Raw genomic sequence first — 23822 nt, 5'->3', positions numbered from 1 at the left:
TCCGGAGGCCGGAAATCCCTTCGTTATGCAAAAGTTTCGGAGGCCTCGGCTCCGGATCCGCTTCCCGGGATCCGGTTTCCGGGTTTTCCAGAAGACCAGGCTCCGGATCCGCTTCCCGGGATCCAGTTTCCGGGTTTTCCGGAAGACCGGGATCCGGAGGCCGGAAATCCCTTCGTTATGCAAAAGTTTCGGAGGCCTCGGCTCCGGATCCGCTTCCCGGGATCCGGTTTCCGGGTTTTCCAGAAGACCAGGCTCCGGATCCGCTTCCCGGGATCCAGTTTCCGGGTTTTCCGGAAGACCGGGATCCGGAGGCCGGAAATCCCTTCGTTATGCAAAAGTTTCGGAGGCCTCGGCTCCGGATCCGCTTCCCGGGATCCGGTTTCCGGGTTTTCCAGAAGACCAGGCTCCGGATCCGCTTCCCGGGATCCAGTTTCCGGGTTTTCCGGAAGACCGGGATCCGGAGGCCGGAAATCCCTTCGTTATGCAAAAGTTTCGGAGGCCTCGGCTCCGGATCCGCTTCCCGGGATCCGGTTTCCGGGTTTTCCAGAAGACCAGGCTCCGGATCCGCTTCCCGGGATCCAGTTTCCGGGTTTTCCGGAAGACCGGGATCCGGAGGCCGGAAATCCCTTCGTTATGCAAAAGTTTCGGAGGCCTCGGCTCCGGATCCGCTTCCCGGGATCCGGTTTCCGGGTTTTCCAGAAGACCAGGCTCCGGATCCGCTTCCCGGGATCCAGTTTCCGGGTTTTCCGGAAGACCGGGATCCGGAGGCCGGAAATCCCTTCGTTATGCAAAAGTTTCGGAGGCCTCGGCTCCGGATCCGCTTCCCGGGATCCGGTTTCCGGGTTTTCCAGAAGACCAGGCTCCGGATCCGCTTCCCGGGATCCAGTTTCCGGGTTTTCCGGAAGACCGGGATCCGGAGGCCGGAAATCCCTTCGTTATGCAAAAGTTTCGGAGGCCTCGGCTCCGGATCCGCTTCCCGGGATCCGGTTTCCGGGTTTTCCAGAAGACCAGGCTCCGGATCCGCTTCCCGGGATCCAGTTTCCGGGTTTTCCGGAAGACCGGGATCCGGAGGCCGGAAATCCCTTCGTTATGCAAAAGTTTCGGAGGCCTCGGCTCCGGATCCGCTTCCCGGGATCCGGTTTCCGGGTTTTCCAGAAGACCAGGCTCCGGATCCGCTTCCCGGGATCCAGTTTCCGGGTTTTCCGGAAGACCGGGATCCGGAGGCCGGAAATCCCTTCGTTATGCAAAAGTTTCGGAGGCCTCGGCTCCGGATCCGCTTCCCGGGATCCGGTTTCCGGGTTTTCCAGAAGACCAGGCTCCGGATCCGCTTCCCGGGATCCAGTTTCCGGGTTTTCCGGAAGACCGGGATCCGGAGGCCGGAAATCCCTTCGTTATGCAAAAGTTTCGGAGGCCTCGGCTCCGGATCCGCTTCCCGGGATCCGGTTTCCGGGTTTTCCAGAAGACCAGGCTCCGGATCCGCTTCCCGGGATCCAGTTTCCGGGTTTTCCGGAAGACCGGGATCCGGAGGCCGGAAATCCCTTCGTTATGCAAAAGTTTCGGAGGCCTCGGCTCCGGATCCGCTTCCCGGGATCCGGTTTCCGGGTTTTCCAGAAGACCAGGCTCCGGATCCGCTTCCCGGGATCCAGTTTCCGGGTTTTCCGGAAGACCGGGATCCGGAGGCCGGAAATCCCTTCGTTATGCAAAAGTTTCGGAGGCCTCGGCTCCGGATCCGCTTCCCGGGATCCGGTTTCCGGGTTTTCCAGAAGACCAGGCTCCGGATCCGCTTCCCGGGATCCAGTTTCCGGGTTTTCCGGAAGACCGGGATCCGGAGGCCGGAAATCCCTTCGTTATGCAAAAGTTTCGGAGGCCTCGGCTCCGGATCCGCTTCCCGGGATCCGGTTTCCGGGTTTTCCAGAAGACCAGGCTCCGGATCCGCTTCCCGGGATCCAGTTTCCGGGTTTTCCGGAAGACCGGGATCCGGAGGCCGGAAATCCCTTCGTTATGCAAAAGTTTCGGAGGCCTCGGCTCCGGATCCGCTTCCCGGGATCCGGTTTCCGGGTTTTCCAGAAGACCAGGCTCCGGATCCGCTTCCCGGGATCCAGTTTCCGGGTTTTCCGGAAGACCGGGATCCGGAGGCCGGAAATCCCTTCGTTATGCAAAAGTTTCGGAGGCCTCGGCTCCGGATCCGCTTCCCGGGATCCGGTTTCCGGGTTTTCCAGAAGACCAGGCTCCGGATCCGCTTCCCGGGATCCAGTTTCCGGGTTTTCCGGAAGACCGGGATCCGGAGGCCGGAAATCCCTTCGTTATGCAAAAGTTTCGGAGGCCTCGGCTCCGGATCCGCTTCCCGGGATCCGGTTTCCGGGTTTTCCAGAAGACCAGGCTCCGGATCCGCTTCCCGGGATCCAGTTTCCGGGTTTTCCGGAAGACCGGGATCCGGAGGCCGGAAATCCCTTCGTTATGCAAAAGTTTCGGAGGCCTCGGCTCCGGATCCGCTTCCCGGGATCCGGTTTCCGGGTTTTCCAGAAGACCAGGCTCCGGATCCGCTTCCCGGGATCCAGTTTCCGGGTTTTCCGGAAGACCGGGATCCGGAGGCCGGAAATCCCTTCGTTATGCAAAAGTTTCGGAGGCCTCGGCTCCGGATCCGCTTCCCGGGATCCGGTTTCCGGGTTTTCCAGAAGACCAGGCTCCGGATCCGCTTCCCGGGATCCAGTTTCCGGGTTTTCCGGAAGACCGGGATCCGGAGGCCGGAAATCCCTTCGTTATGCAAAAGTTTCGGAGGCCTCGGCTCCGGATCCGCTTCCCGGGATCCGGTTTCCGGGTTTTCCAGAAGACCAGGCTCCGGATCCGCTTCCCGGGATCCAGTTTCCGGGTTTTCCGGAAGACCGGGATCCGGAGGCCGGAAATCCCTTCGTTATGCAAAAGTTTCGGAGGCCTCGGCTCCGGATCCGCTTCCCGGGATCCGGTTTCCGGGTTTTCCAGAAGACCAGGCTCCGGATCCGCTTCCCGGGATCCAGTTTCCGGGTTTTCCGGAAGACCGGGATCCGGAGGCCGGAAATCCCTTCGTTATGCAAAAGTTTCGGAGGCCTCGGCTCCGGATCCGCTTCCCGGGATCCGGTTTCCGGGTTTTCCAGAAGACCAGGCTCCGGATCCGCTTCCCGGGATCCAGTTTCCGGGTTTTCCGGAAGACCGGGATCCGGAGGCCGGAAATCCCTTCGTTATGCAAAAGTTTCGGAGGCCTCGGCTCCGGATCCGCTTCCCGGGATCCGGTTTCCGGGTTTTCCAGAAGACCAGGCTCCGGATCCGCTTCCCGGGATCCAGTTTCCGGGTTTTCCGGAAGACCGGGATCCGGAGGCCGGAAATCCCTTCGTTATGCAAAAGTTTCGGAGGCCTCGGCTCCGGATCCGCTTCCCGGGATCCGGTTTCCGGGTTTTCCAGAAGACCAGGCTCCGGATCCGCTTCCCGGGATCCAGTTTCCGGGTTTTCCGGAAGACCGGGATCCGGAGGCCGGAAATCCCTTCGTTATGCAAAAGTTTCGGAGGCCTCGGCTCCGGATCCGCTTCCCGGGATCCGGTTTCCGGGTTTTCCAGAAGACCAGGCTCCGGATCCGCTTCCCGGGATCCAGTTTCCGGGTTTTCCGGAAGACCGGGATCCGGAGGCCGGAAATCCCTTCGTTATGCAAAAGTTTCGGAGGCCTCGGCTCCGGATCCGCTTCCCGGGATCCGGTTTCCGGGTTTTCCAGAAGACCAGGCTCCGGATCCGCTTCCCGGGATCCAGTTTCCGGGTTTTCCGGAAGACCGGGATCCGGAGGCCGGAAATCCCTTCGTTATGCAAAAGTTTCGGAGGCCTCGGCTCCGGATCCGCTTCCCGGGATCCGGTTTCCGGGTTTTCCAGAAGACCAGGCTCCGGATCCGCTTCCCGGGATCCAGTTTCCGGGTTTTCCGGAAGACCGGGATCCGGAGGCCGGAAATCCCTTCGTTATGCAAAAGTTTCGGAGGCCTCGGCTCCGGATCCGCTTCCCGGGATCCGGTTTCCGGGTTTTCCAGAAGACCAGGCTCCGGATCCGCTTCCCGGGATCCAGTTTCCGGGTTTTCCGGAAGACCGGGATCCGGAGGCCGGAAATCCCTTCGTTATGCAAAAGTTTCGGAGGCCTCGGCTCCGGATCCGCTTCCCGGGATCCGGTTTCCGGGTTTTCCAGAAGACCAGGCTCCGGATCCGCTTCCCGGGATCCAGTTTCCGGGTTTTCCGGAAGACCGGGATCCGGAGGCCGGAAATCCCTTCGTTATGCAAAAGTTTCGGAGGCCTCGGCTCCGGATCCGCTTCCCGGGATCCGGTTTCCGGGTTTTCCAGAAGACCAGGCTCCGGATCCGCTTCCCGGGATCCAGTTTCCGGGTTTTCCGGAAGACCGGGATCCGGAGGCCGGAAATCCCTTCGTTATGCAAAAGTTTCGGAGGCCTCGGCTCCGGATCCGCTTCCCGGGATCCGGTTTCCGGGTTTTCCAGAAGACCAGGCTCCGGATCCGCTTCCCGGGATCCAGTTTCCGGGTTTTCCGGAAGACCGGGATCCGGAGGCCGGAAATCCCTTCGTTATGCAAAAGTTTCGGAGGCCTCGGCTCCGGATCCGCTTCCCGGGATCCGGTTTCCGGGTTTTCCAGAAGACCAGGCTCCGGATCCGCTTCCCGGGATCCAGTTTCCGGGTTTTCCGGAAGACCGGGATCCGGAGGCCGGAAATCCCTTCGTTATGCAAAAGTTTCGGAGGCCTCGGCTCCGGATCCGCTTCCCGGGATCCGGTTTCCGGGTTTTCCAGAAGACCAGGCTCCGGATCCGCTTCCCGGGATCCAGTTTCCGGGTTTTCCGGAAGACCGGGATCCGGAGGCCGGAAATCCCTTCGTTATGCAAAAGTTTCGGAGGCCTCGGCTCCGGATCCGCTTCCCGGGATCCGGTTTCCGGGTTTTCCAGAAGACCAGGCTCCGGATCCGCTTCCCGGGATCCAGTTTCCGGGTTTTCCGGAAGACCGGGATCCGGAGGCCGGAAATCCCTTCGTTATGCAAAAGTTTCGGAGGCCTCGGCTCCGGATCCGCTTCCCGGGATCCGGTTTCCGGGTTTTCCAGAAGACCAGGCTCCGGATCCGCTTCCCGGGATCCAGTTTCCGGGTTTTCCGGAAGACCGGGATCCGGAGGCCGGAAATCCCTTCGTTATGCAAAAGTTTCGGAGGCCTCGGCTCCGGATCCGCTTCCCGGGATCCGGTTTCCGGGTTTTCCAGAAGACCAGGCTCCGGATCCGCTTCCCGGGATCCAGTTTCCGGGTTTTCCGGAAGACCGGGATCCGGAGGCCGGAAATCCCTTCGTTATGCAAAAGTTTCGGAGGCCTCGGCTCCGGATCCGCTTCCCGGGATCCGGTTTCCGGGTTTTCCAGAAGACCAGGCTCCGGATCCGCTTCCCGGGATCCAGTTTCCGGGTTTTCCGGAAGACCGGGATCCGGAGGCCGGAAATCCCTTCGTTATGCAAAAGTTTCGGAGGCCTCGGCTCCGGATCCGCTTCCCGGGATCCGGTTTCCGGGTTTTCCAGAAGACCAGGCTCCGGATCCGCTTCCCGGGATCCAGTTTCCGGGTTTTCCGGAAGACCGGGATCCGGAGGCCGGAAATCCCTTCGTTATGCAAAAGTTTCGGAGGCCTCGGCTCCGGATCCGCTTCCCGGGATCCGGTTTCCGGGTTTTCCAGAAGACCAGGCTCCGGATCCGCTTCCCGGGATCCAGTTTCCGGGTTTTCCGGAAGACCGGGATCCGGAGGCCGGAAATCCCTTCGTTATGCAAAAGTTTCGGAGGCCTCGGCTCCGGATCCGCTTCCCGGGATCCGGTTTCCGGGTTTTCCAGAAGACCAGGCTCCGGATCCGCTTCCCGGGATCCAGTTTCCGGGTTTTCCGGAAGACCGGGATCCGGAGGCCGGAAATCCCTTCGTTATGCAAAAGTTTCGGAGGCCTCGGCTCCGGATCCGCTTCCCGGGATCGGGTTTTCCAGAAGACCAGGCTACGGATCCGCTTCCCGGGATCCAGTTTCCGGGTTTTCCGGAAGACCGGGATCCGGAGGCCGGAAATCCCTTCCTTATGCAAAAGTTAGGAGGACTCAGCTCCGGATCCGCTTCCCGGGATCCGGTTTCCTGGTTTCCCAGAAGACCAGCCTCCGGATCCGCTTCCCGGGATCCAGTTTCCGGGTTTTCCGGAAGACCAGGATCCGGAGGCCGGAAATCCCTTCGTTATGCAAAAGTTTCGGAGGCCTCGGCTCCGGATCCGCTTCCCGGGATCCGGTTTCCGGGTTTCCCAGCAGACCAGGCTCCGGATCCGCTTCCCGGGATCCAGTTTCCGGGTTTTCCGGAAGACCGGGATCCGGAGGCCGGAAATCCCTTCGTTATGCAAAAGTTTCGGAGGCCTCGGCTCCGGATCCGCTTCCCGGGATCCGTTTTCTGGTTTTCCAGAAGACCAGGCTCCGGATCCGCTTCCCGGGATCCAGTTTCCGGGTTTTCCGGAAGACCGGGATCCGGAGGCCGGAAATCCCTTCGTTATGCAAAAGTTTCGGAGGCCTCGGCTCCGGATCCGCTTCCCGGGATCCGGTTTCCTGGTTTCCCAGAAGACCAGCCTCCGGATCCGCTTCCCGGGATCCACTTTCCGGGTTTTCCGGGAGACCGGGATCCGGAGGCCGGAAATCCCTTTATTATGGAAAAGTTTCGGAGGCCTCGGCTCCGGATCCGCTTCCCGGGATCCGTTTTCTGGGTTTTCCAGAAGACCAGGCTCCGGATCCGCTTCCCGGGATCCAGTTTCCGGGTTTTCCGGAAGACGGGGATCCGGAGGCCGGAAATCCCTTCGTTATGCAAAAGTTAGGAGGACTCAGCTCCGGATCCGCTTCCCGGGATCCGGTTTCCTGGTTTCCCAGAAGACCAGCCTCCAGATCCGCTTCCCGGGATCCAGCTTCCGGGTTTTCCGGAAGACCAGGATCCGGAGGCCGGAAATCCCTTCGTTATGCAAAAGTTTCGGAGGCCTCGGCTCCGGATCCGCTTCCCGGGATCCGGTTTCCGGGTTTTCCAGAAGACCAGGCTCCGGATCCGCTTCCCGGGATCCAGTTTATGGGTTTTCCGGAAGACCGGGATCCGGAGGCCGGAAATCCCTTCGTTATGCAAAAGTTTCGGAGGCCTTGGCTCCGGATCCGCTTCCCGGGATCCGGTTTCCGGGTTTTCCAGAAGACCAGGCTCCGGATCCGCTTCCCGGGATCCAGTTTCCGGGTTTTCCAGAAGACCGGGATCCGGAGGCCGGAAATCCCTTCGTTATGCAAAAGTTTCGGAGTCCTCGGCTCCGGATCCGCTTCCCGGGATCCGGTTTCCGGGTTTTCCGGAAGACCGGGATCCGGAGGCCGGAAATCCCTTCGTTATGCAAAAGTTTCGGAGGCCTCGGCTCCGGATCCGCTTCCCGGGATCCGGTTTCCGGGTTTTCCAGAAGACCAGGCTCCGGATCCGCTTCCCGGGATCCACTTTCCGGGTTTTCCGGGAGACCGGGATCCGGAGGCCGGAAATCCCTTTATTATGGAAAAGTTTCGGAGGCCTCGGCTCCGGATCCGCTTCCCGGGATCCGTTTTCTGGGTTTTCCAGAAGACCAGGCTCCGGATCCGCTTCCCGGGATCCAGTTTCCGGGTTTTCCGGAAGACCGGGATCCGGAGGCCGGAAATCCCTTCGTTATGCAAAAGTTAGGAGGACTCAGCTCCGGATCCGCTTCCCGGGATCCGGTTTCCTGGTTTCCCAGAAGACCAGCCTCCGGATCCGCTTCCCGGGATCCAGCTTCCGGGTTTTCCGGAAGACCAGGATCCGGAGGCCGGAAATCCCTTCGTTATGCAAAAGTTTCGGAGGCCTCGGCTCCGGATCCGCCTCCCGGGATCCGGTTTCCGGGTTTCCCAGCAGACCAGGCTCCGGATCCGCTTCCCGGGATCCAGTTTATGGGTTTTCCGGAAGACCGGGATCCGGAGGCCGGAAATCCCTTCCTTATGCAGAAGTTTCGGAGGCCTCGGCTCCGGATCCGCTTCCCGGGATCCGGTTTCCGGGTTTTCCAGAAGACCAGGCTCCGGATCCGCTTCCCGGGATCCAGTTTATGGGTTTTCCAGAAGACCGGGATCCGGAGGCCGGAAATTCCTTAGTTATGCAAAAGTTTCGGAGTCCTCGGCTCCGGATCCGCTTCCCGGGATCCGGTTTCCGGGTTTTCCAGAAGACCAGGCTCCGGATCCGCTTCGCGGCATCCAGTTTCCGGGTTTTCCAGAAGACCGGGATCCGGAGCCCGGTAATTCCTTAGTTATGCAAAAGTTTCGGAAGACTCGGCTCCCGATCCGCTTCCCGGGATCCGGTTTCCGGGTTTTCCAGAAGACCAGGCTCCGGATCCGCTTCGCGGCATCCAGTTTCCGGGTTTTCCGGAAGACCGGGATCCAGAGCCCGGCAATCCCTCCATTATGCAAAAGTTTCAGAAGACTCGGCTCCCGATCCGCTTCCCGGGATCCGGTTTCCGGGTTTTCCAGAAGACCAGGCTCCGGATCCGCTTCCCGGGATCCAGTTTCCGGGTTCTCCGGAAGACCGGGAGCCAGAGGCCGGCAATCCCTCCATTATGCAAAAGTTTCAGAGGACTCGGCTCCGGATCCGCTTCCCGGGATCCGGTTTCCGGGTTTTCCAGAAGACCAGGCTCCGGATCCGGTTCCCCGGATCCAGTTTCCGGGTTCTCCGGAAGACCGGGATCCGGAGGCCGGAAATCCCTTCGTTATGCAAAAGTTTCGGAGGCCTCGGCTCCGGATCCGCTTCCCGGGATCCGGTTTCCGGGTTTTCCAGAAGACCAGGCTCCGGATCCGGTTCCCGGGATCCAGTTTCCGGGTTTTCCGGAAGACCGGGATCCGGAGGCCGGAAATCCCTTCGTTATGCAAAAGTTTCGGAGGCCTCGGCTCCGGATCCGCTTCCCGGGATCCGGTTTCCGGGTTTTCCAGAAGACCAGGCTCCGGATCCGCTTCCCGGGATCCAGTTTCCGGGTTTTCCGGAAGACCGGGATCCGGAGGCCGGCAATCCCTTCGTTATGCAAAAGTTTCGGAGGACTCGGCTCCGGATCCGCTTCCCGGGATCCGGTTTCCGGGTTTTCCAGAAGACCAGGCTCCGGATCCGCTTCCCGGGATCCAGTTTCCGGGTTTTCCGGAAGACCGGGATCCGGAGGCCGGCAATCCCTTCGTTATGCAAAAGTTTCGGAGGCCTCGGCTCCGGATCCGCTTCCCGGGATCCGGTTTCCGGGTTTTCCAGAAGACCAGGCTCCGGATCCGCTTCCCGGGATCCAGTTTCCGGGTTTTCCAGAAGACCGGGATCCGGAGGCCGGAAATTCCTTCGTTATGCAAAAGTTTCGGAGTCCTCGGCTCCGGATCCGCTTCCCGGGATCCGGTTTCCGGGTTTTCCAGAAGACCAGGCTCCGGATCCGCTTCGCGGCATCCAGTTTCCGGGTTTTCCGGAAGACCGGGATCCGGAGCCCGGTAATCCCTCCATTATGCAAAAGTTTCAGAGGACTCGGCTCCCGATCCGCTTCCCGGGATCCGGTTTCCGGGTTTTCCAGAAGACCAGGCTCCGGATCCGCTTCCCGGGATCCAGTTTCCGGGTTCTCCGGAAGACCGGGAGCCGGAGGCCGGAAATCCCTTCGTTATGCAAAAGTTTCGGAGGCCTCGGCTCCGGATCCGCTTCCCGGGATCCGGTTTCCGGGTTTTCCAGAAGACCAGGCTCCGGATCCGGTTCCCAGGATCCAGTTTCCGGGTTTTCCGGAAGACCGGGATCCGGAGGCCGGAAATCCCTTCGTTATGCAAAAGTTTCGGAGGCCTCGGCTCCGGATCCGCTTCCCGGGATCCGGTTTCCGGGTTTTCCAGAAGACTAGGCTCCGGATCCGCTTCCCGGGATCCAGTTTCCGGGTTTTCCGGACGACCGGGATCCGGAGGCCGGAAATCCCTTCGTTATGCAAAAGTTTCGGAGGACTCGGCTCCGGATCCGCTTCCCGGGATCCGGTTTCCGGGTTTTCCAGAAGACCAGGCTCCGGATCCGCTTCCCGGGATCCAGTTTCCGGGTTTTCCGGAAGACCGGGATCCGGAGGCCGGCAATCCCTTCGTTATGCAAAAGTTTCGGAGGACTCGGCTCCCGATCCGCTTCCCGGGATCCGGTTTCCGGGTTTTCCAGAAGACCAGGCTCCGGATCCGCTTCCCGGGATCCATTTTCCGGGTTCTCCGGAAGACCGGGAGCCGGAGGCCGGCAATCCCTTCGTTATGCAAAAGTTTCGGAGGCCTCGGCTCCTGATCCGCTTCCCGGGATCCGGTTTCCGGGTTTCCCAGCAGACCAGGCTCCGGATCCGCTTCCCGGGATCCAGTTTCCGGGTTTTCCGGAAGACCGGGACCCGGAGGCCGGAAATCCCTTCATTATGCAAAAGTTTCGGAGGCCTCGGCTCCGGCTCCGCTTCCCGGGATCCAGTTTCCGGGTTTTCCAGAAGACCAGGCTCGGGATCCGCTTCCCGGTACCCAGTTTCCGGGTTTCCCGGAAGACCAGGATCCGGATCCGGAAATCCCTTTGTTATGAAAAAGTTTCGGAAGATTTGGCTTCGGATCCGCTTCCCGGGATCCAGTTTCCCAGTTTTCTGGAAGACCAGGATCTGGATGCCTGAAACACGTTCTTTATGGAAAAGTTTTGGAAGATTCGGCTCCGGATCCGCTTCCCAGGATATAGTTTCCGGGTTTTTCAGCAGAAGCGAATTGGGCCTTGGAGCCAGCAGGTCAACCCCATGTAAGCGAATCGTGCCTTGCAGCCACCAGGTCAACACCAGGGAAGTGAATTGGGCCTTTCAGCCACCAGGTCAAACCCAGGAAAGCGTACTGGACCTTGCATCCACCAGGTTAACCTTATGCAAGCGAATGGGCCCTTGCAGCCAGCCGGTCAAGCCCAGGTAAACGAATGGGGCCTTTCAGCCAGCAGTTCAACCCCAGGTAAGCGAATGGGGCCTTGCAACCACCAGGTCAAACCAATGCAAGCGAATGGGGCCTTTCAGCCACTAGGTCAACCCAATGTAAGTAAATGGGGCCTTGCAGCCATCAGGTCAACCTCAAGTAAAGTGAATGGGGCCTTGCAGCCACCAGGTCAACCCGAGATAGGCGAATGGGGCCTTGCAGCCACCAGATGAACCCCAGCCAAGCGACTGGGGCGTTGTAGCCACCAGGTCAACCCCAGGGAAACGAATGTGGCCTTGCAGCCACCAGGTCAACCCAATGAAAGAGAATGAGGCCTAGCAACCACCAGGTCAACCCCAGGTAAGCGAATGGGGCTTTGCAGACACCAGGTCAACCCCAGGCAAGCGAATGGGGCTTTGCAGCCACCAGGTGAACCCCAGGCAAGCGAATGGGGTCTTGCAAACACCATGTAAACGCAATACAAGCGAATGGCCTCTTGAAGCCAGCAGGTCAACCCCGGGAAAGCGAATGGGGCCTTGGACCCAGCACGTCAACCCCAGGTAAGGGAATAGGGCCTTGCAGCCACCAGGTCGAACCCAGACCAATGAATGGGGCCTTGCAGCCACCAGGCAAACCCCAGGCAAGCGAAGCGGGCCTTGGAGCCAGCAGGTCAACCCCAGGCAAGCATATGGGGCCTTCAAGCCACCAGGTCAACCCAAAGTAAGCGAATTGGGCCTAGCAGCCACTAGGTCAACCCAATATAGTGAAAGGGGCCTTCCCACCAGCACGTTAACCCCAGGTAACCGAATGGGGCCTTGCAGCCACGAGGTCATAGCCAGACAAGCGACTGAGGTGTTGTAGCCACCAGGTCAACCCCAGGCAAGCAAAAGGGGTCTTGCAGCCACCAGGTCAACCCCAGGCAAGCGAATGCTGCCTTGCAGCCACCAGGTCAACCCAGGCAAAAGAAAGGGGCCTTGCAGCCAACAGGTCAACCCCAGTCAAACGAATGGTGCCTTGCAGCCACCAGGTCAACCCCAGGTAAGCGAATGGGGCCTTGCAGCCACCAGGTCAACCCCATGTAAGCGAATGGGGCCTTGCAGCCACGAGGTCAACCCCAGGCAAGCGAATGGGGTCTTGCAGACACCAGGTTAACGCAATTCAAGCGAATGGCCCCTTGTAGCCAGCAGCTCTACCCCAAGAAAGCGAATGGGGCTTTGTACCCAGCAGATCAACCCCAGGTAAGGGAATGGGGCCTTGGAGCCGCCACGTCGACTCCAGGCCATTGAATGGGGACTTGCAGCCACCAGGTCAACCCCCGGCAATCATATGGGGCCTTGAAGCCACCAGGTCAACTCAAAGTAATCGAATTGGGCCTAGCAGCCACTAGGTCAACCCAATTTAAGTGAAAGGGGCCTTGCAGCCAGCACGTTAACCCCAGGTAAGCGAACGGAGCCTTGCAGCCACCAGGTCAACCGCAGACAAGCGACTGGGGCATTGTAGCCAACAGGTCAACCCCAGGAAAGCGAATGGGGCCTTGCAGCCAGGAGGCAAACCCCAGGCAAGCGAATGGGGCGTCGCAGCCACTACGTCATCCGCAGGCAAGAGAATGGGGCCTTGCAGCCACGAGGTCAACCCAATGTAAGAGAATGGGGCCTAGCAGCCACCAGGTCAACCCCAGGGAAGCGAATGTGGCCTTGCAGCCACCAGGTCAACCCCAGGTAAGCTAATGGGTCCCTGCAGCCACCAGGTCAAACCCAGGCAAGCGAACGGGGCCTTGAACCACCAGGTCAACCCCAGGAAAGCGAATGGGGCCTTGCAGCGACCAGGTCAACCCCAGGCCAGTGAATGGGGCCTTGCAGCCACCAGGTCAAACCCAGGCAAGTGAATGGGGCCTTCCAGCCACCAGGTCAAGCCCAGGCAAGCGAATGGGGCCTTCCAGCCACCACGTGAACCCAATGTAAGCGAATTGGGTCTAGCAGCCACCAGGTCACCCCAACGTAAGTGAAAGGGGCCTTCAAGCCAGCACGTTAACCCCAGGTAAGCGAATGGGGCTTTGCAGCCACCAGGTCAACCACTGCCAAGCGACTGGGGCGTTGTAGCCACCCGGTCAAACCCAGGAAATAGAATGGGGCCTTGCATGCACCAGGTCAACCCAATGTAAGAGAAAGGGGCCTAGCAGCCACCAGGTCAACCCCAGGGAAGCGGATGGGGCCTTGGAGCCTGCAGGTCAACCCCAGGTAAGGGAATGGGGACTTGCAGCCACCAGGTCGACACCAGGGAAGCAAATGGGGCCCTGCAGACACCAGGTCAACCCAATGTAAGCGAATTGGGCCTAGCAGCCACTAGGTCAACCCAATGTAAGTGAAAGGGGCCTTGCAGCCAGCACGTTAACCCCAGGTAAGAGTATGTGTCCTTCCAGCCACCAGGTCAACCCCAGGCAAGCGAATGTGGACTTGCACCCACCAGGTCAACCCAATGTAAGTGAATGGGTCCTAGCAGCCACCAGGTCAACCCCAGGGAAGCGAATGGGGCCTTGCATGCACCTGGCCAACCCCAGGCAAGCGCATGGGGTCTTGTAGACACCAGGTCAACGCAATACAAGCGAATGGACCCTTGCAGCCAGCAGGTCAACCCCAGGAATGCGAATGGGGCCGTGGAGCCAGCAGGTCAACCCCACGTAAGGGAATGGGGCCGTGCAGCCACCAGGTCGACCCCAGGCCAGTGAATGGGGCCTTGCAGCCAGGAGGCAAACCCCAGGCAAGCTAATGGGGCCTTGCAGCCACCAGGTCAACCCCAGGCAAGAGAATGGGGCCTTGCGGCCACCAGCTCAAACCATTGTAAGCGAATTGGGCCTAGCAGCCTCTAGGACAACCTAATTTAAAGTGAAAGGGGCCTTGCAGGCAGCACGTTAACCCCAGGTAAGCGAATGGGGCCTTTTAACCACGAGTTCAAAGCCAGCCAAGCGACTAAGGCGTTGTAGCCAGCAGGTCAACCCAAGGCAAGCGAATGGGGCCTTGCAGCCACCAGATCAACCCCAGGCCAGCGAATGGGGCCTTGCAGCCACCAGGTAAAACCAACATAAGAGAAGGGGCCTAGCAGCCACCAGGTCAACCCCAGGTAGAGCGAATGGGGCCTTGGAGCTACCAGGTCAACCCCAAGCAAGCGAATGCTGCCTTGCAGCCACCAGGTCAACCCCACATAAGCGAAAGGGGCCTTGCTGCCACCAGATCAACCCCAGCCAAGCGGCTGGGGCGTTGTAGCCTACAGTTCAACCCCAGGCAAAAGAAAGGGGCCTTGCAGCCAACAGGTCAACCCCAGGCAAGCGAATGGTGCCTTGGAGCCACCAGGTCAACCCCAGGTAATCGAATGGGGCCTTGCAGCCACCAGGTCAACCCCAGGCAAGCGAATGGGGCATTGCAGACACCAGGTCAACCCCAGGCAAGCGAATGGGGTCTTGCAGACACCAGGTTAACGCAATACAAGCGAATGGCCCCTTGTAGCCAGCAGGTCTACCCCAAGAAAGCGAATGGGGCTTTGGACCCAGCAGGTCAACCCCAGGTAAGGGAATGGGGCCTTGGAGCCTCCAGGTCGACTTCAGGCCAGTGAATGGGGACTTGCAGCCACCAGGTCAACCCCCGGCAAGCGAATGGGGCCTTGCAGCCACCAGGTAAAACCAACATAAGAGAAGGGGCCTAGCAGCCACCAGGTCAACCCCAGGTAGAGCGAATGGGTCCTTGGAGCTACCAGGTCAACCCCACATAAGCGAAAGGGGCCTTGCTGCCACCAGATCAACCCCAGCCAAGCGGCTGGGGCGTTTTGGCCTACAGTTCAACCCCAGGCAAAAGAAAGGGGCCTTGCAGCCAACAGGTCAACCCCAGGGAAGCGAATGGTGCCTTGGAGCCACCAGGTCAACCCCAGGTAATCGAATGGGGCCTTGCAGCCACCAGGTCAACCCCAGGCAAGGGAATGGGGCCTTGCAGCCACCAGGTCAACTCAAAGTAAGTGAATTGGGCCTAGCAGCCACTAGGGCAACCCAATTTAAGTGAAAGGGGCCTTGCAGCCAGCACGTTAACCCCAGGTAAGCGAATGGGGCCTTGCAGCCACCAGGCCAACCGCGGGCATGCGACTGGGGCATTGTAGCCAACAGGTCAACCCCAGGAAAGCGAATGGGGCCTTGCAGCCAGGAGGCAAACCCCAGGCAAGCGAATGGGGCGTTGCAGCCACGAGGTCAACCCAATGTAAGAGAATGGGGCCTAGCAGCCACCAGGTCAACCCCAGGGAAGCGAATGTGGCCTTGCAGCCACCAGGTCAACCCAATGTAAGAGAATGGGGCCTAGCAGCCACCAGGTCAACCCCAGGGAAGCGAATGGGGCCCTGCAGCCACCAGGTCAAACCCAGGCAAGCGAACGGGGCCTTGCATCCACCAAGTCAACCCCAGGAAAGCGAATGGGGCCTTGCAGCGACCAGGTCAACCCCAGGCCAGTGAATGGGGCCTTGGAGCCACCAGGTCAAACCCAGGCAAGTGAATCGGGCCTTGCAGCCACCAGGTCAACCCCAGGTAGAGCGAATGGGGCCTTGGAGCTACCAGGTCAACCCCAAGCAAGCGAATGCTGCCTTGCAGCCACCAGGTCAACCCCACATAAGCGAAAGGGGCCTTGCTGCCACCAGATCAACCCCAGCCAAGAGGCTGGGGCGTTGTAGACACCAGTTCAACCCCAGGCAAAAGAAAGGGGCCTTGCAGCCAAGAGGTCAACCCCAGGCAAGCGAATGGTGCCTTGGAGCCACCAGGTCAACCCCAGGTATTCGAATGGGGTCTTGCAGCCACCAGGTCAACCCCAGGCAAGCGAATGGGGCATTGCAGACACCAGGTCAACCCCAGGCAAGCGAATGGGGTCTTGCAGACACCAGGTTAACGCAATACAAGCGAATGGCCCCTTGTAGCCAGCAGGTCTACCCCAAGAAAGCGAATGGGGCTTTGGACCCAGCAGGTCAACCCCAGGTAAGGGAATGTGGCCTTGGAGCCTCCAGGTCGACTCCAGGCCAGTGAATGGGGACTTGCAGCCACCAGGTCAACCCCCGGCAAGCGAATGGGGCCTTGCAGCCACCAGGTAAAACCAACATAAGAGAAGGGGCCTAGCAGCCACCAGGTCAACCCCAGGTAGAGCGAATGGGGCCTTGGAGCTACCAGGTCAACCCCAAGCAAGCGAATGCTGCCTTGCAGCCACCAGGTCAACCCCACATAAGCGAAAGGGGCCTTGCTGCCACCAGATCAACCCCAGCCAAGCGGCTGGGGCGTTGTAGCCTACAGTTCAACCCCAGGCAAAAGAAAGGGGCCTTGCAGCCAACAGGTCAAACCCAGGGAAGCGAATGGTGCCTTGGAGCCACCAGGTCAACCCCAGGTAATCGAATGGGGCCTTGCAGCCACCAGGTCAACCCCAGGCAAGCGAATGGGGCATTGCAGACACCAGGTCAACCCCAGGCAAGCGAATGGGGTCTTGCAGACACCAGGTTAACGCAATACAAGCGAATGGCCCCTTGTAGCCAGCAGGTCTACCCCAAGAAAGCGAATGGGGCTTTGGACCCAGCAGGTCAACCCCAGGTAAGGGAATGTGGCCTTGGAGCCTCCAGGTCGACTCCAGGCCAGTGAATGGGGACTTGCAGCCACCAGGTCAACCCCCGGCAAGCGAATGGGGCCTTGCAGCCACCAGGTCACCTCAAAGTAAGTGAATTGGGCCTAGCAGCCACTAGGGCAACCCAATCTAAGTGAAAGGGGCCTTGCAGCCAGCACGTTAACCCCAGGTAAAGCGAATGGGGCCTTGCAGCCACCAGGCCAACCGCGGGCATGCGACTGGGGCATTGTAGCCAACAGGTCAACCCCAGGAAAGCGAATGGGGCCTTGCAGCCAGGAGGCAAACCCCAGGCAAGCGAATGGGGCGTTGCAGCCACTACGTCATCCGCAGGCAAGCGAATGGGGCGTTGCAGCCACGAGGTCAACCCAATATAAGAGAATGGGGCCTAGCAGCCACCAGGTCAACCCCAGGGAAGCGAATGTGGCCTTGCAGCCACCAGGTCAACCCAATGTAAGAGAATGGGGCCTAGCAGCCACCAGGTCAACCCCAGGGAAGCGAATGGGGCCCTGCAGCCACCAGGTCAAACCCAGGCAAGCGAACGGGGCCTTCAATCCACCAAGTCAACCCCAGGAAAGCGAATGGGGCCTTGCAGCGACCAGGTCAACCCCAGGCCAGTGAATGGGGCCTTGGAGCCACCAGGTCAAACCCAGGCAAGTGAATCGGGCCTTATAGCCACCAGGTCAACCCCAGGTAGAGCGAATGGGGCCTTGGAGCTACCAGGTCAACCCCAAGCAAGCGAATGCTGCCTTGCAGCCACCAGGTCAACCGCAGTCGAGCGAATGGGGCCTTGCAGCCACCAGGTCAACCCAATATAAGAGAATGGGGCCTTGGAGCCACCAGGTCAACCCCAGGGAAGCGAATGGGGCTCGCAGCCACCAGGTCAGCCCCAGGCAAGCGAACGGGGCCTTGCAGGCACCAGGTCAACCCAAAGTAGTAGAATGGGGCCTAGCAGCCACCACGTCAACCCCAGGTAAGCGAATGGGGCCTTGCAACCACCAGGTCAACCCCAGGCGAGTGAATGGGGCCTTGCAGCCACCAGGTCAACCCCAGGCAAGCGAATGGGGTCTTGCAGGTCAACGCAATGCAAGCAAATGGCCCATTGCAGCCAGCAGGTCAAACACCAGGAAAACAAGTCGGGCCTTGGACCCAGCCGGGCAACCCCAGGTAAGGGAATGGGGCCTTGCAGCCACCACGTCGACCCCAGGCTAGCGAATGGGGCCTAGCAGCCACCAGGTCAACCCAATAGAAGAGAATGGGGCCTAGCAGCCACCAGGTGAACCCCAGGCAAGCGAATGGGGCCTTGCAGCCATCAGGTCAACCCAAGGTAAAGAGAATGGGGCCTAGCAGCCACCAGGTCAACCCGTGGTAAGCGAATGGGGCCTTGCAGCCACCAGGTCAACCCCAGGCAAGCGAATGGGGCCTTTCAGCAACCAGGTCAACCCTGGCAACCGAATGGGGACTTGCAGACACCAGTTCAACCCAATGTAGAGAATAGGGCCTTGCAGCCACAAGGTCAACCCTCTTCAAGCGAATGGGGCCTTGCAGACACCAGGTAAACCCCAGCCATGCGACTGGGGCATTGTAGCCACCAAGTCAACCCCAAACAAGCGAATGGGGCCTTGCAGCCACCAGGTCAACCCAATGTAAAAGAATGGGGCCTAGCAGCCACAAGGTCAACCCTCTTCAAGCGAATGGGGCCTTGCAGACACCAGGTCAACCCAATATAAAAGAATGGGGCCTAGCAGCCACCAGGTCAACCCCAGGCAAGCGAATGGGGTCTCTCAGACACCAGGTCAACGCAAAACAAGCGAATGGCCCCTTGCAGCCAGCAGGTCAACCCCAGGAAAGTGAATGGGGCTTTGGAATCAGCAGGTCAACCCCAGGTAAGGGAATGGGGCCTTGCAGCCACCAGCTCGACCCCAGGCCAGTGAATGGGGCCTTGCAGCCTCCAGGTCTATCCCAGGCAAGCGAAAGGGGCCTTACAGCCACCACGTCAACCGAATGTAAGCTAATAGGGCCTAGCAGCCACTAGGTCAACCCAATGTAAAAGAAAGGAGCCTTGCAGCCAGCACGTTAACCCCAGGTAAGCGAATGGGGGCTTGCAGCCACCAGGTCAACCCCAGCCTAGCGACTGGGGCGTTGTAGTCTCCAGGTCAACCCAAGGCAAGCGAATGGGGCCTTGCAGCCACCAGGTCAACCCAATGGAAGAGAATGGGGCCTTGGAGCCACCAGGTCAACCCCAGGCAAGCGAATGGGGTCTTGCAGACACCAGGTCAACCCAATAAAAGAGAATGGGGCCTAGCAGCCACCAGGTCAACCCCAGGCAAGCGAATGGGGCCTTGCACCCACCAGGTCAACCCCAGGCAAGCGAATGGAGTCTTGCAGACACCAGGTCAACGCAAGACAAGCGAAAGGCCGATTGCAGCCAGAAGGTCAAGCCCAGGAAAACGAATGGGGCCTTGGACCCAGCCAGTCAACCCCAGGTAAGGGAATGGAGTCTTGCAGCCACCAGGTCAACCCCAGGCCAGTGAATGGTGCCTTCCACCCACCAGCACAAGCCCAGGCAAGCGAAGGGGCCTTGCAGCCACCAGGTCAACCCCGGGCAAGCGAATGGTTCCTTGCAACCACCAGATCAACCCCAGACAAGCGAATGGGGCCTTGCAGCCACCAGGTCAACCCCAGCCAAGCGACTGGGGCGTTGTATCCTCCAGGTCAACCCAAAACAAGCGAATGGGGCCTTGCAGCCACCAGGTCAACCCAATGGAAGAGAATGGGGCCTAGCAGCCACCAGGTCAACTCCAGGCAAGCGAATGGGGCATTTCAGCCACCTGGTCAACCCAAGGTAAAGAGAATGGGGCCTAGCAGCCACCAGGTCAAGCCCAGGTAAGTGAATGGGGCCTTGCAGCCACCAGTTCAACCCCAGGCAAGCGAATGGCGCCTTGCAGCAACCAGGTCAACCCAGGCAACCGAGTGGGGACTTGCAGACACCAGGTCAACCCAATGTAAGAGAATAGGGCCTTGCAGCCACAAGGTCAACCCTCTTCAAGCGAATGGGGCCTTGCAGACACCAGGTCAACCCCAGCCATGCGACTGGGGCATTGTAGCCACCAAGTCAACCCCAGACAAGCGAATGGGGCCTTTCAGCCACTAGGTCAACCCAATGTAAGTGAAAGGGGCCTTGCAGCCATCACGTTCACCCCAGGGAAGCGAATGGGGCCTTGCAGCCACCAAGTCAATCCCAGGCAAGCGAATGGGACCTTGCAGACACCAGGTCAACGCAATACAAGCGAATGACCCCTTGCAGCCAGCAGGTCAACCCCAGGAAAGTGAATGGGGCCTTGGACTCAGCAGGTCAACCCCAGGTAAGGGAATGGGGCCTTGCAGCCACCAGCTCGACTCCAGGCCAGTGAATGGGGCCTTCCAGCCTCCAGGTCTATCCCAGGCAAGCGAAAGGGGCCTTGCAGACACCAGGTCAACCAAACGTAAGAGAATAGGGCCTAGCAGCCACAAGGTCAACCCTCTTCAAGCGAATGGGGCCTTGCAGACACCAGGTCACCCCAGCCATGCGACTGGGGCATTGTAGCCACCAAGTCAACCCCAGACAAGCGAATGGGGCCTTGCAGCCACCAGGTCAACCCAATGTAAAAGAATGGGGCCTAGCAGCCACAAGGTCAACCCTCTTCAAGCGAATGGGGCCTTGCAGACACCAGGTCAACCCAATATAAAAGAATGGGGCCTAGCAGCCACCAGGTCAACCCCAGGCATGCGAATGGGGCCTTGCAGCCACCAGGTCAACCCCAGGCAAGCGAATGGGGTCTCGCAGGCACCAGGTCAACGCAAAACAAGCGAATGGCCCCTTGCAGCCAGCAGGTCAACCCCAGGAAAGTGAATGGGGCCTTGGACTCAGCAGGTCAACCCCAGGTAAGGGAATGGAGCCTTGCAGCCACCAGCTTGAGCCCGGGCCAGTGAATGGGGGCTTGCAGCCTCCAGGTCTATCCCAGGCAAGCGAAAGGGGCCTTGCAGCCACCAGGTCAACCGAATGTAAGCGAATAGGGCCTAGCAGCCACTAGGTCAACCCAATGTAAAAGAAAGGAGCCTTGCAGCGAGCACGTTAACCCCAGGCAAACGAATGGGGCCTTTGCAGCCACCAGGTCAACCCCAGGCAAGCGACTGGGGCGTTGTAGCCACCAGGTCAACACCAGGCACGCGAGTGGGGCCTTGCAGCCTCCAGGTCAACCCAATGTAAGAGAATGGGGCCCTGCAGCCAACAGGTCAACCTCAGGTAGAGGGACTGGGGTGTTGTAGCCACAAGGTCAACCCCAGGCAAGCGAATAGGCCCTTCCAGCCACGAGGTCAACCCAATGTAAGAGAATGTGGCCTAGCAGCCAACAGGTCAACCCCAGGTAAGCGAACAGGGCCTTGCAGCCACCAAGTCAACCCCAGGCAAGCGAATGGGGCCTTGCAGCCACCAGGTCAACCCAATGTAAAAGAATGTGGCCTAGCAGCCACCAGGTCAACCCCAGCCAAGCGACTGGGGCCTTGCAGCCACCAGATCAACCCCAGGCAAGCGACTGGGGCGTTGTAGCCACCAGGTCAACCCAAGGCAAGCGAAAGGGGTCTTGCAGAAACGATGTCAACGCAATACAAGCGAATGGCCCCTCTCAGCCAGCAGGTCAACCATAGGAAAGCGAATGGGGCCTTGGACCCAGTAGGTCAACCCCAGTTAAGGGAATGGGGCCTTGAAGCCACCAGGTTAACCCCAGGCAAGCGAATGGCGCCTTGCAGCCACCAGGTCGACCCCAGGAAAGCGAATGGGGCCTTGCAGCCACCAGGTCAACCACAGGCCAGTGAATGGGGCCTTTCAGCCACCAGGTCAACCCAATGGAATTGAATGTGGCCTAGCAGCGACCAGGTCGACCCCAGGCAAGCGAATAGGGCCTTGGAGCCACCAGGTCGACCCCAGGCAAGCGAATGGGCCTAGCAGCGACCAGGTTGACCCCAGGCAAGCGAATGGGGCCTTGCAACCACCAGGTCAACCCAATGTAAGCGACTTGGTCCTAGCAGCCACTAGGTCAACCCAATGTAAGAGAATGGGGCCTAGCAGCCACCAGGTCAACCCAATGTAAGCGACATGGGCCTAGCAGCCACTAGGTCAAACCAATGTAACTGAATGGGGCCTGGCAGCCACCATGTCACCCCGAGGCAAGCGAATGGGGCCTTGCAGCCACCAGGGCATCCCAATGTCGGAGAATGTGGCCTAGCAGCCACCAGGTCAACCCCAGGTAGCGAATGGGGGCTTGGAGCCACCAGGTCAACCCCAGGTTAGCGAATGGGGCTTTGCAGCCACCAGGTCAACAACAGGCAAGCGAATGGGGCCTTGCAGCCACCAGGTCAACCCAATATAAGAGAATGGGGCCTAGCAGCGACCAGGTCAACACCAGGTAAGCGAATGGGGCCTTGCAGCCACCAGGTCAACCCCAGGGAACTGAATGGGGCCTTGCAGCCACCTGGTCTACCCCAGGCAAGTGAATTGGTTTTGCAGACACCAGGTCAACCACAGGCAAGCGAATGGGGCCTTGCAACCACCAGGTCAACCCAATGTAAGCGAATTGGGCCTTGCAGCCACTACGTCAGCACAATGTAAATGAAAGGGGCCTTGCAGCCAGCACGTTAACCCCAGGTAAGCGAATGGGGCCTTGCAGCCACCAGGTCAACCCCAGCCAAGCTAATTGGGCATTGTAGCCACCAAGTCAACCCCAGGCAAGCGAATGGGGCCCAGCAGCCACCAGGTCAACCCCAGGCAAGCGAATGGGGCCTTGAAACCAACAGGTCAACCCCAAGCAAGTCAATGGGGTCTTGCAGACACCAGTTCAATGCAATATAAGCGAATGGCCCTTTGAATCCAGCAGGTCAACCCCAGGAAAGCGAATGGGGCCTTGGATCCAGCAGGTGAACCTCAGGTAGGGGAATGTTGCCTGGCAGCCACCAAGGCAACCAAATGTAATTGAATGTGGCCTAGAAGCCACCAGGTCAACCCCAGGTAAACGAATGGGGCCTCGCAGCCACCAGGTCGACCCCAGGCAAGCGAATGGGGCCTTACAGCCACCAGGTCAACCCCAGGCCAGTGAATGGGGCCTTTCAGCCACCAGGTCAACCCAATGTAATTGAATGTGGCCTAGCAGCCACCATGTCAACCCCAGGCAAGCGAATGGGGCCTTGCAGCCACCATGTCACCCCAATGTAAGTTAATTGGGACTAGCAGTTCGCTAGGTCAACCCAATGTAAGTCAAAGGGGCCTTTCAGCCAGCCCGTTCACCTCAGGTAAGCGACTGGAGCCTTGCAGCCACCAGGTCAACCGCAGACCAGCGACTGGGGCGTTGTAGCCACCAGGTCAACCCTAGGCAAGCGAATGGGGTGTTGCAGACACCAGGTCAACGCAATACAAGCGAATGACCCCTTGCAGCCACCAGGTCGACCCTAGGCAAGCGAATGGGGCCTTGCAGCCACCAGGTCAACCCGGGGCAAGCGAGTGGGGCCTTGCAGCCACCAGGTCTACCCCAGGCAAGCGAATGGGGCCTTGCAGCCAAAAGGTCGACCCCAAGCAAGCGAATGGGGCCTTGCAGCCACCAGGTCGACACCAGGCAAGCAAATGGGGTCTTGCAGCCACCAGGTCAACCCCAGGCAAGCGAATGGGGCCTTGCAGCCACCAGGGAAACCCCAGGCAAGCGAATGGGGTCTTGCAGACACTAGGTCAACCTAATGTAAGTGAAAGGGGCCTTGCAGCCACCAGGTTAACCCCAGATAAGTGAATGGGGCCTTGCAGCCACCAGGTCAAACCCAGGTAAGTGAATGGGGCCTTGCAGCCACCAGGTAAACCCAATGTAAGTGAAAGGGGCCTTGCAGCCAGCACGTTAACCCCAGGGAAGCGAATGGGACCTTGCAGCCACCAGGCCAACCCAATGGAAGAGAATGGGGCCTTGCAGGCACCAGGTCAACCCAGTCGAATAGAATGGGGCCTTGCAGCCACCAGGTCAACCCAATGTAAGGGAATGGGGCCTTGCAGGCACCAGGTCAACCCCAGGCAAGCGAATGGGGCCTTGAAACCAACAGGTCAACCCCAAGCAAGTCAATGGGGTCTTTCAGACACCAGTTCAATGCAATACAAGCGAATGGCCCCTTTAAGCCAACAGGTCAACAAAAAGGAAAGCGAATGGGGCCTTGG

Source organism: Crocodylus siamensis, unplaced genomic scaffold, assembly GCF_052110815.1.
Source record: "Crocodylus siamensis isolate JL-2025a unplaced genomic scaffold, ASM5211081v1 HiC_scaffold_16, whole genome shotgun sequence".
Taxonomy (NCBI): domain Eukaryota; kingdom Metazoa; phylum Chordata; order Crocodylia; family Crocodylidae; genus Crocodylus; species Crocodylus siamensis.
This window is presented reverse-complemented; position numbering follows the sequence as displayed.